Raw genomic sequence first — 12,259 nt, forward strand, 5'->3', positions numbered from 1 at the left:
TTCAAAGTTCTCACCACATATGTAGACAAGTTCCTTGGGGGGTCTAGTTTCCAAAATAGGGTCACGTATGGGGGGTTTCCACTGTTTAGGTACATCAGGGGCTCTCCAAACGTGACATGGCTGAATTCTAGGCAATTTTGCATTGAAAAAGTCAAACGGCGCTCCTTCCCTTCTGAGCTTCTGCCATGCGCCGAAACAGTGGTTCCCCCCCACATATCAGGTATCGGCGTACTCAGGACAAATTGCACAATAACTTTTCCAGTCCAGTTTCTCCTGTTACCCTTGGTAAAATAAAAAAAAAATGAATCTGAAGTATTTTTTTTGTGAAAAAAAGTTAAATGTTCATTTTTTTTTAAATATTCAAAAAATTCCTGTGACGCACCTAAAGGGTTAATAAACTTCTTGAATGTGGTTTTGAGCACCTTAAGGGGTGCAGTTTTTAAAATGGTGTCACTTTTGGGTATTTTCTATCATATAGACACCTCAAAGTGACTTCAAATGTGATGTGGTCCGTAAAAATAAAATGGTGTTGCAAAAATGAGAAATCGCTGGTCAACTTTTAACCCTTATAACTTCCTAACAAAAAAAAAAAATTTTGGTTCCAAAATTGTGCTGATGTAAAGTAAACATGTGGGAAATGTTACTTATCAAGTTTTTAAGTGTGTGCCGTATCTCTGTGATTTAAAGGCATAAAAATTCAAAGTTGGAAAATTGCGAAATTTTAAAAATTTTCGCCAAATTTCCATTTTTTTCACAAACAAACGCAAGTTATTTGAATGAAATTTTACCACTACCATGAAGTACAATATGTCACGAGAAAACAATGTCAGAATCACCGGGATCCAAGCGTTCCAGAGTTATGACCTCATAAAGGGACAGTGGTCAGAATTGTAAAAATTGGCCCGGGAGTTAACGTGTAAACCTCCCTTGAGGGTTAAGGGGTTAAATGGTTACATGAAAGGAGGAATCATTGAAAACTACAAGCGGTCCTGCAGAAAAGCAATCCCTGATACGGATATTAGGCAGAAAAATTAAAAAAAGAGGAAGAAAAAACAAAAGAGTGAAAATGAAGATTGGCTGCAGGGTGACTACAACTCCCATCATGGCAGGAGAGCTGCAGGCTGTTAGGGTACGTGCACACGTTGCAGATTTGCCTGCAGAATTTTCTGCACGGAATCAGCACCTCTTGGCAGAATCTGCAGGTAAAAATCAGCGCTTTTTTTTGCAGATTGGCCTGCGTTTTTACCCCTGCAGATTTCTATAAAGGAATGGGTGTAAGAACGCATGCAGATTCCGTGCGGAATTTTCCGCAGCATGTGCACAGCATTTTTTTGTCTATTTTTTTTACATTGTACACACGTTGCGGATTTTGCTGCGCTGTACAGTACCATGATTCCCTATGGGAATCAAAAACCGCAGTGCAGACGGTGCGGAATTTCCCGCGCGGATTATCTACGGATGTCAATTCTTTCTGCGGATTCCGCTGCGGTTTGCCATCTCCTCCATTGAGGAGATGAAAAACCGCAGGTATTTTGACCTGCGGTTTCACCTGCGGATTTTACAGAATCCGCACCCCAATCCGCAGCGTGTGCACACAGCCTAAATCACTTGCGGATCTGCCGAAAATCCGCAGTAAATCTGCAATGTGTGCACATACCCTTCGGGCAGGCTGGCTGACAATTGCAGTTTCGCAGCAGCAGCAGCAGCAGAACATCATTAATCCATTCAGTAACACACAGGGACCACATTGCATTGAATTGAGGAGACAAACACCCCACATAACCTGCACCCTGCACCCAGAAATCCCCATCACACGTGTAGCTACCTCGCCACTGCGCTGCTCTCTCCAAGCAGAACCCGGGAAAGGAACTATTTCCCGTGCAACCGTGAATACAAACCCCCATGCCCACTACTGTACGTTTTAATTTTAGGTCCGTGCAGCAACAGTGGCGAAACAAAACGTTCCGCAGTGGAATGTTTGTGTCCGTATTATGCAGCAGGTGGAGGGTCACGTGGTGCAGCAGTGTGATCAGGAAGCGGCAGGCCCGGCCTCCCGGAAGTCGGGGCAGTCCCGGTGATCGCGGTGCTGCGGAGGAGGAGGACGGAGCGCTGATTCCAGTCATCACATGACAGCCATGGAGGAGACGAGGATGCAGCAGCTCTGTGCCCGGGTCCTGCTGCTTCTCCTCGGCCTGACCATGGTGGCGACACAGACCAGTCCTCCAGTGCCAGCTCCCATCACCAGACGTAAGAGTAGGGGGCATAATAAGTGTACATACTGCCTGCAATATGGATTGTGGAGATATAATTCCATGCCAATAATTTGCATCCTACTTGGTCTGGGATGATAAAACCTCCTTTCCTCTGTGCAGAAGGGACTCAGCGGGAAATCCAGTATTATCAAGGAGAAAGCGGTCACCTCGCACAGCGAGCGAGCAGAACATTCTAGAAACATAATTCCATAAGGAGTTATGGAGACCCTATCCCTCCTAGCCGTACATCGTGTCTATTTCCGAGATCTCCAGAACATGGCGAACGCCTTCCAGGGTCCCGCACCGTTCTAGCGCCTCAGGGAGGGCTTATACGTAGAATGGCCGGTAGGAACCAGATAGCAAAGATGTCTTTAGTCTCAGCGCGTAGCAGGGGCCCAGCTGGATGCGATGGTGCCAACACCACCTCCCTAGAACCATCCATTAGAGTTATGAGTCATCTTAGGTTTTGGAGTTTTTAGCTGCTAGAGGCAAGGAGACCAAAATTTAGGTTCAGCCCAGAGGATTGGAATGGAGTGACCCAAAGGGGATAAAGGCGAGTGTAAGGCCATGTGGTCTCTCTCTTATTCATGCCATCCACTTTGAAAGGGGGTCATATCAAGTAACGTGCTGTGAAGGACCTAGGAGCCAGCTGGCAGCCCAGCACACACCTGGTCAAACGCCAACCCAGTAATTGACATGATCCATCTATTTATATCTTTTGTCCTACAAATATTGTATTTGCGTGTCTGACCATTATAGATGTATAACTATTGTGTAGTGCTCTTTTCTCTTGATCCACACGTCTTTTTTTCTCGGTTTAACTTTGCATGCTGCCGGGGTTAATTTCTGGCCTGACATAATCCCATTAACTGACCGGGCTTATATCTAACGAGGAACTGGTGGCAGACCTATCGGGCTGGCAGTGCTCTGTTTCACTGGTGCTAGTGAAAGGGGGGGTGACAGGACAATTGTGTACAAGATAATTGTGTACAGGCCAATTGTGTACAGGCCAATTGTGTACAATGACAATTGTGTACAAGGCAATTGTGTACAAGGCGATTGCCCTGTACACAATTGTCCTTGGACACAATTGTCCTTGGACACAATTGTCCTTGGACACAATTGTCATGGAACCGAAAGGGGGCTCTCAGCGTGTCAGGGGTGTGAGCGAGTGTGGTGCCACTTCAATGACTGCGTGGGCAACATGCTCTCCACCTCCGGACCCCTGGTGGACTGGGGGTGTCTGTGTAAAACTGTACCAAGCTGACAGTACGTGTCCCCAGGGGTGCGGAATGTCGCATTGGTGAAAGTGGGGAGACCGCATTATGTGATCCGTCTGGCGTAATAGTGGTCAGGTGGGGTGGCAAGGTGCGAGTTCATCAAACAGGCAGTACACCTATCTGTAGTACAGATTACAGTTGTGTGAGTGTTTGCCCCTTCATGATTTCCTATACTTTTGCATGTTTCAGATCACGAAATACATTTAAATATTACACAAAGGTAGCACAAGTAAACACAGAATACAGTTTATAAATTAAGGTCTTTATTAACCCCTTCCTGACATCAGACGTACTATCCCATCCACGGTACCCGGGCCCGTATGACCGTGGACGGGATAGTACGTCTACCGCGATCAGCGACGCCCACGTGGTGAGCGCCGCTGATCGCGGCCGGGTGTCAGCTGATTATCACAGCTGACACCCGGCACAATGTGTCAGGGGCGGTCACGGACCGCCCCCGACACGTTAACCCCTTGCACACCGCGATCAAACACTATAGCGGTGTACCGGGGGTTAAAGGGAAGCATCGGCAGGGAGGGGGCTCCCTCCGTGCTTCCCTGAGCCCCCCACGGCAGCGCAATGTGCAGCGCTGCTGCGGGGGGCTCCTTTCCTCCAGGCCCCCGAATCCAAGATGGCGACGGGGGCCTGAGGAAGCTGGCTTCCTCTGTGCCTGCAAAGCGCAGGCATGAGGAAGCCTTCTGCAGTGCCTGTGTCAAATCGCTGATCTGTCACAGTGATCTGTGATGTGACAGATCAGCGATGTCCCACCTGGGACTATTTAATAAAGTAAAAAAAAAAAATAAAAAAAAAGTGTAAAAATAATTAAAAAAAATCTCCAAATATATTAGAAAAAAAAAAAAAAATTCCCCCAATAAATCCATTTTTTGGAAATAATAAAAAAAACAAACAATAAAAGTACACATATTAGGTATCGCCGCGTCCGTAACGACCCGCCCTATAAAACTGTCCCATTAGTTAACCCCTTTAGCGAACCCCTTAAAAAATAAAAAACGAAGCAAAAAATAATGATTTATTATCATACCGCCAAACAAAAAGTGTAATAACGCGTGATCAAAAAGACGCATATAAATATACATGGTACCGCTGAAAACGTCATCTTGTCCCGCAAAAAACGAGCCGCCACACAGCATCATCAGTGAAAAAAATAAAAAAGTTATAGCTCGCAGAATAAAGCGATGCAAAAATAATTATTTTTTATATAAAATAGTTTTCATTGCATAAAACCGACAAAAACGTAAAAAAAGACCTAAATGAGGTATCGCTGTAACCGTACTGACCCGAAGAATAAAACCGCCTTATCAATTTTACGCACCCCCCCAAACGCACCCCCCCAAAAGAAATTCATGAAACGCTGGTTTTTGTTCATTCTGCGTCCCAAAAATCGGAATAAAAAGCGATCAAAAAATTCCACGTGCCCGAAAATGGTACCAATAAAAACGTCAACTCGTCCCGCAAAAAATAAGACCTCACATGACTCGGTGGGTCAAAATACGGAAAAATTATAGCTCTCAATATGTGGTGATGCAAAAACTATTTTTACAATAAAAAGCGTCTTTTAGCGTGCGACAGCTGCCAAACATAAAAACCGCCATAAATAGTAAATCAAACCCCCCCCCCCCCGTTATCACCCCCTTAGTTAGGGAAAAATAATAAAATAAAAAATATGTATTTATTTCCATTTTTCCATTAGGGCTAGGGGTGTGTTGGGGTAGGGCTAGGGTTAGGGCTAGGGTTAGGGTTAGGGGCGTGTTGGGGTTCGGGTTGGAGTTAGAATTGGGGGTTTCCACTGTTTGGGCACATCAGGGGCTCTCCAAATGCAACATGGCGTCTGATCTCAATTCCAGCCAATTCTGAGTTGAAAAAGTCAAATGGTGCTCCTTCCCTTCCAAGCTCTGCTATGCGCCCAAACAGTGTTTTACCCCCACATGGAGGGTATCAGCCTACTCAGGACAAATTGCAAAACAATTTTTGGGGTCCAATTTCTCCTGTTACCCTTAGGAAAATAAAAAATTGGGGGCAAAAATATCATTTTTGTGGAAAAAAATGATTTTTTTATTTTCACGTCCGAGTGTTATAAACTTCTGTGAAGCACTTGGGGGTTCAAAGTGCTCACGACACATCTAGATAAGTTCCGTGGGGGGTCTAGTGTCCAAAATGGGGTCACTTGTGGGGAATTTCAATAGTTTAGGTACATCAGGGGCTCTCCAAACGCACATGACACCCGCAGACCATTCCATCAAAGTCTGCATTCCAAAACGTCACTGCTTCCCTTCCGAGCCCCGACGTGTGTCCATACAGTAGTTTTCTCCCACATATGGGGTGTCAGCGTACTCAGGACAAATTGGACAACAACTTTTGGGGGTCCAATTTATCCTGTTACCCTTGGGAAAATGAAAAAATTGGGGACTAATTGATCATGTTTGTGGAAAAAAATACGATTTTTTTATTTTCATGCATTTCATGCATTATAAACTTCTGTGAAGCCCTTGGGGGTTCAAAGCGCTCACCACACATCTAGATAAGTTCCTTAGGGGGTCTCGTTTTCAAAATGGTGTCATTTGTGGGGGGTTTCCACTGTTTAGGTACATTAGGGGCTCTCCAAAGGCAACATGACACCCGCAGACCATTCCATCAAAGTCTGCATTCCAAAACGTCACTACTTCCCTTCCGAGCCCCGACGTGTGCCCATACAGTAGTTTTCTCCCACGTATGGGGTATCAGCATACTCAGGACAAATTGGACAACAACTTTTGGGGTCCAATTTCTCCTGGTACCCTTGGGAAAATAAAAAAATGGTGACTAAAAGATCATGTTTGTGGAAAAAATACGAATTTTTTATTTTCACGCCCGGGCGTTGTAAACTTCTGTGAAGCACTGGGGGGGTCAAAGTGCTCACCACACATCTAGATAAGTTCCTTAGGGGGTCTAGTTTCCAAAATGGTGTCATTTGTGGGGGGTTTCCACTGTTTTGGTACATCAGGAGTTTTCCAAACGCGACATGGTGTCCGATCTCAATTCCAGCCAAAAACGTCAAATGGCACTGCTTCCCTTCCGAGCTCTGCCATGCGCCCAAATAGTGGTTTACCCCCACATGTGGGGTATCAGCGTACTCAGGACAAATTGCACAATAACTTTTAGGGTCCTGTTACCCTTGGAAAATTAAGAATTGAGGGTGAAAAGATCATTTTTGTGGAAAAAATATGATTTTTTAATTGTATGGCTTTATGTTATAAACTTCTGTGAAGCCCATGGGGGTTCAAAGTTCTCACCACACATCTAGGTAAGTTCCTTAGGGGGTCTAGTTTCCAAAATGGTGTCATTTGTGGGGGGTTTCCACAGTTTTGGTACATCAGGGGTTTTCCAAACGCGACATGGTGTCCGATCTCAATTCCAGCCAAAAACGTCAAATGGCGCTGCTTCCCTTCCGAGCTCTGCCATGCGCCCAAATAGTGGTTTACCCCCACATGTGGGGTATCAGCGTACTCAGGACAAATTGCACAATAACTTTTAGGGTCCAAAATAAAAATTGGGGTGAAAAGATCATTTTTGTGGAAAAAATATGATTTTTTAATTGTACCGCTGTACGTTATAAACTTCTGTAAAGCCCTTGTGGGTTCAAAGTTCTCACCACATATCTAGATAAGTTCCTTGGGGGGTCTAGTTTCCAAAATGGGGTCACTTGTAGGGGGTTTCCACTGTTTAGGTACATCAGGGACTCTCCAAACGTGACATGGCGTCCAATCTGAATTCCAGCCAATTTTGCATTGAAAAAGTCAAACGGCGCTCCTTCCATTCTGAGCTCTACCATGCGCCGAAACAGTCGTTCCCCCCCCCCCACATATCAGGTATCTGCGTACTCAGGACAAATTGCACAATAACTTTTGCAGTCCAATTTCTCCTGTTACCCTTGGTAAAATAAAAAAAATTGAACCTGAAGTATTTTTTTTATGAAAAAAAGTTAGATGTTCATTTTTTTTTAAATATTCAAAAAAATTCCTGTGACGCACCTAAAGGGTTAATAAACTTCTTGAATGTGGTTTTGAGCACCTTAAGGGGTGCAGTTTTTAGAATGGTGTCACTTTTGGGTATTTTCTATCCTATAGACCCCTCAAAGTGGCTTCAAATGTGATGTGGTCCTAAAAATAAAATGGTGTAGTAAAAATGAGAAATCGCTGGTCAACTTTTAACCCTTATAACTTCCTAAAAAAAAAAATTTTGGTTCCAAAATTGTGCTGATGTAAAGTAAACGTGTGAAATGTTAGTTATCAAGTTTTTTGTGTGCCGTATCTCTGTGATTTAAGGGCAAAAAAATTCAAAGTTGGAAAATTGCGAAAATTTTCAAAATTTTTGCCAAATTTCCGTTTTTCTCACAAATAAACGCAAGTTATTTGAATGAAATTTTACCACTAACATGAAGTACAATATGTCACGAGAAAACAATGTCAGAATCACCGGGATCCATGGAAGCGTTCCAGAGTTATGACCTCATAAAGGTACAGTGGTCAGAATTGTAAAAATTGGCCCGGTCATGAACGTGCAAACCACCCTTGGGGGTGAAGGGGTTAAGGAGTAAAAGAATTCAAAACCTACAGGGCCCTGTGTGAAAAAAGATTGCCCCCCCACCCTTTAGGCTGTGTTCACACGTTGTGGGGTTTTTTTTTGCGTTTTTCCCACGGATTTACCAAAACATCCACTCCAAAAACACCTAAAAGAAGCTTCCCATTCATTTTAATGCATTTTGCGCTTTTTGTGCACATTGATGCGTTTTTTACCGTGAAAAAACACTTCGCGGTAAACGCAGCATGCTCATTTGCGGTAAACGCAGCATTTCTGGCTATTTTGTGTCTGGGGACGCTCCGGAAAAAAACACGCATTTTCTGGGAAGGAGTCCAGTTTTCATGCAGGAATTTTCTGCATACGTGTGCACATAGCCTACAAACGCAAATTATCTGTGGTATATCATATTTTTGGGAAGCTGAGTTCAAATTCTCTATCCACACCCAGGCCTGATTACTGCCACACCTGTTCTCAATCAAGAAATCACTTACTTAGGACCTACCTGAAAAAGTGAAGTAGATAAGTTCCTCAAAAGCTAGATGCCATGCCACGATCCAAAGAAATTCCGGAACAAATAAGAAACGAAGTATTTGGGATCTAGCAGTCTGGAAAAGATAATAAAACTTTGTGATTCCAGTGATCCACAGTGAGAGGCATTATCCACAAATGGTGAAAACATGAAAGAGTGAACAGTCCTAGAAGTGGCCGGTCGACCAAACTTACCCCAGGAGCGCAGAGACAACTCATCGAAGAGATCCCAAAAGACCCCACAACAACACCCAAAGAACTGCAGGCCTCACATGCCTCAGTTAAGGTCAGTGTTCATGACTGCACCATAAGGCTATGTTCACACTTTCAGTATTTAGTCAGCATTTCACTTCAGTATTTGTAAGCTAAAACCCGGAGTGGAACAATCAGGCCAGGGTCACTAGCGTAGAATACGGATAAGTGCTATGCGGGAGAACATCGCATAGCGCTCAGACCAGTGTTAATCTGTTGGGTAGCTCACATCACCATTTATTTTCATGGGGCGTATTCAGCGTGCGTGTAAAATCGCAGCATGCTGCGATTGGCACCGACACTCGGCCGAGTCTTGGCTCACTTGCACCCATATAAGCCTATGGGTGCGAGTGACACAACGGACCTCACAGGGATATCATCCGAGTGCGGTGCGATATACGCCGGCAGCGGAGGAGATGGAGAAATTAATTCTCCGTAGCTGTGCTCCAATTCTCTGCAAGAGTCTTGGAGCACAGTAGCATGACACTCTGCTCCCGCTCGCAGCAGAGCAGGAGCCGAGGGTCATTGGAATATATCTCATCCGATGTTCTTGCATCGGAAGCCGTACACTTATGTGACCCCGGCCACAGAGGCAAAGTAGAATAGAAAAACGTCACTACTTATGCATTTATCGTCCACTCCTGCTTTTGGCTTACAAATACTGATAGTGTGACTGTTGCCTAAGAAAGAGACTGGGCAAAATTGGCCTGCATATCAGAGGTGCAATACAAATCAAAGACTTGTCTCAGTTTTGCCAGAAAACATCTTGATGATCCACAAGACTTTTGGGAGAAGGACTGACAAGACACAAGTTGAAGTTTATGGATGGTGTATGTTCCATTACATTTGGCGTAGAAGTAACACAGCATTTCAGAAAAGGAATATCATACCAACAGTAAACTATGGTGGTGGTGATGGTCTGGGGCTGTTTTGCTGCTTCAGAACCTGGAAGACTTGCTATGGTACATGGATTCATGAATTCTGCTGCCTACCAAAAATCCTGAAGCAGAATGTCCAGCCATCTGTTTGTGACCTCAAGCTAAAGCGCACTTGGGTTATGCAGCAGAACAATGATCCAAAACACACGAGTGAGTCAACCTCTAATAAACAAAATTAAGACTTTGGAGTGGCCCCGTCAAAGTCTTGACCTTAATCCGATTGAGATGCTGTGCCATGACCTTAAAAAAGGCGGATCAAGCTCAGAAATCCTCCAATGTGGCTGAATTACAACAATTCTGCAATGATAAGTTGCCAAAATTCCTCCAGAGCATTGTAAGACTCATTGCCAGTTATCGCAAATGCTTGATTGGAGTTGTTGCTGCTAAGGGCGGCCCAACCAGTTATTACGTTTAGGGTGCAGTCACTGTCACAGGGCCCTGTAGGTTTGGATTTCTTTTTCCTTTTAATAATAAAGACCTTCAGTTATAAACTGCATTTCGTGATTCCTTGTGTTATTTTGTCTAATTAAATTTGTTGATCTGAAACATTTAAGTGTGACAAACATGCAAAAGAATAGGAAATCAGGAAGGGGGCAAAATCTTTTTCACACAACTGTGTGTGTACTGCCTGTAATACAGATATTACGGTATGTGGTTCCATTGGTTATACTAGGAGGAGGGGTGATGTCTGTCTGCTGTTGAGATACTACTCTATATCTTTATACTCCTTCAGTGAAGTTTCTTTGCCCATTTTTAAAAGAAACCTTCTTAGCCGGACTCATAAAATACTTATTTTAATGCAGCCATAGATTTTAAAAGTAGGTACATCAGCCTCATCAGGTGTAAGATCTATTTAGAAGCGTTGTCTCCATAGTGTGCTCCTCATTGGCAGTTTGGACCAGCAGTTATGGTCTCGCCACTTTTGTTAACTGTGCGCTTTCCAAAGCTACTGTCAGGCACAGCGTTACCTCTAGAGCACAGGCACCCTGACCCAGGGCAGAACAAGCCATCTGGCGGCTCCAGAGATTCTTGCCTACGACATTGGCAAACGCTGTTAAACTGGGTGGCCAGTAACCTATGATAATAACATTCCTTTAAAAATGTAAACAGTTTATATTGTGAATCCAGTGACATTTGTGCTTTAAATTCATTGGGGTAAGAGGGATGTCAACCGGTGTCGTTGGAGGGGGACGAGGGATGTCATTTCCGTAGGTAATAGGATCTATCATTCTAGGGGTCATAGTGGGTATTCTCTGATTATAACCCCCTCTCCGAGTCAGTGTCTGTTTTTCAGCAGTTTTTCCCCTTTGCATTCTTCCTCCTATAAGGAGTATATACTTTTTTTTTTTTTTTTTTTTTTTTTTTTGTCGCCCCGCCTCAGTACAATCACATGCATCCTGCTGCCCATCTTTTACAGACAAGACTGAGAAATGTGGTGGTGGTACACCTACAATCAGTAGAGGTTCACTGAGGATGTTGCCGCCACCACCACAGGTCCGGCACACAGTTTACTTGTTTTGTTGAATTGTAAATCCTTCCCCCGCTAGCGCTGGCTCCATTGGTGCCTTTCCACCTCTATTCGCCCTTCCCACAGAGCTCACTTTCCCTTTTTTCCGGGCTGGCGCACGTTACACTGGAGGTGGGAAGGAGCGTGCACAGATCGCTCCTCTACGGTTCAGTTGTAGCATGAGACTGGCTGGGAGCAGGACCTGTGCTCATGTGACCATAATGTCACCATGGGTTCTTCTACCTTAGGACACTGCACTTATCACGCAGGGCTGGCATTATCGATGTAGACTCTGCTTTATTTTTTTCTTTTGAGATGAAATGCCCAAGTTTTTGAGGTTTTGTAGAAGATTTGGATGGTTGTGGCTCCAAAATTTAAGTTAAAAGAGCCATTGTGCACATACCCTTTATATTGAAATCAATAGTGAAAATCTGCAGCATAAATTGACACAATGCAGATGTAGATCCCGCAGCCTCCATCAGTTTCTGCTCCGGATTGACCACAAACTTGACCATCACTGCGTTCATGCTCTGTGGGATTGTTGAAGAGGAGCCCAAAACAAAAGCGTCCCTTTCCGGGGATCGGCGGTGGTCTCTGTGCCCAACTTCAGACGTTTTCACCTATCCCTTTTAAACCACAAACAAATTGACACTTATACCGAGGTCTCGTTTTGGCTGACAATCACATGAGAATAATTAGCGTCGTTATTAGTCTAACTCCTGAGATCCGGGTCATCAAAGGCCATCAGTCACATGGGGCGACATCTGATAAGTGGTGTTTTCTCAGCCATCAGCGGCCACTTGTAAATTTCCATAAAATCCAATAAAGCCGTAAAGATTTAGAACAAGGCTCTCTTCACCCGCTAATGTCACGCTTGGCTAACTTTCGTTTAGGCTTTATTTCTGTGTAATTTTACATTACAGA

The 12,259-nt window shown here is 44.2% G+C and overlaps 1 protein-coding gene across 1 annotated transcript in view; it reads right to left on the reverse strand.

Annotated features, from left to right (window-relative positions):
• Positions 1–1,977, reverse strand: part of LOC141095711 (tRNA-dihydrouridine(47) synthase [NAD(P)(+)]-like) — a 68,164-nt gene extending 66,187 nt beyond the window's left edge. Inside the window, exon 1 of the mRNA XM_073581958.1 lies at positions 1,826–1,977. The gene's annotated coding sequence lies outside the window, so the exon portion shown is untranslated. The remainder of the gene's footprint in view (positions 1–1,825) is intronic.
• Between the last annotated feature and the right edge of the window lie 10,282 nt (positions 1,978–12,259).

Source organism: Dendrobates tinctorius, unplaced genomic scaffold (assembly GCF_039654945.1).
Source record: "Dendrobates tinctorius isolate UK_male_01 unplaced genomic scaffold, ASM3965494v1 ptg000070l, whole genome shotgun sequence".
Taxonomy (NCBI): Eukaryota; Metazoa; Chordata; class Amphibia; order Anura; family Dendrobatidae; genus Dendrobates; species Dendrobates tinctorius.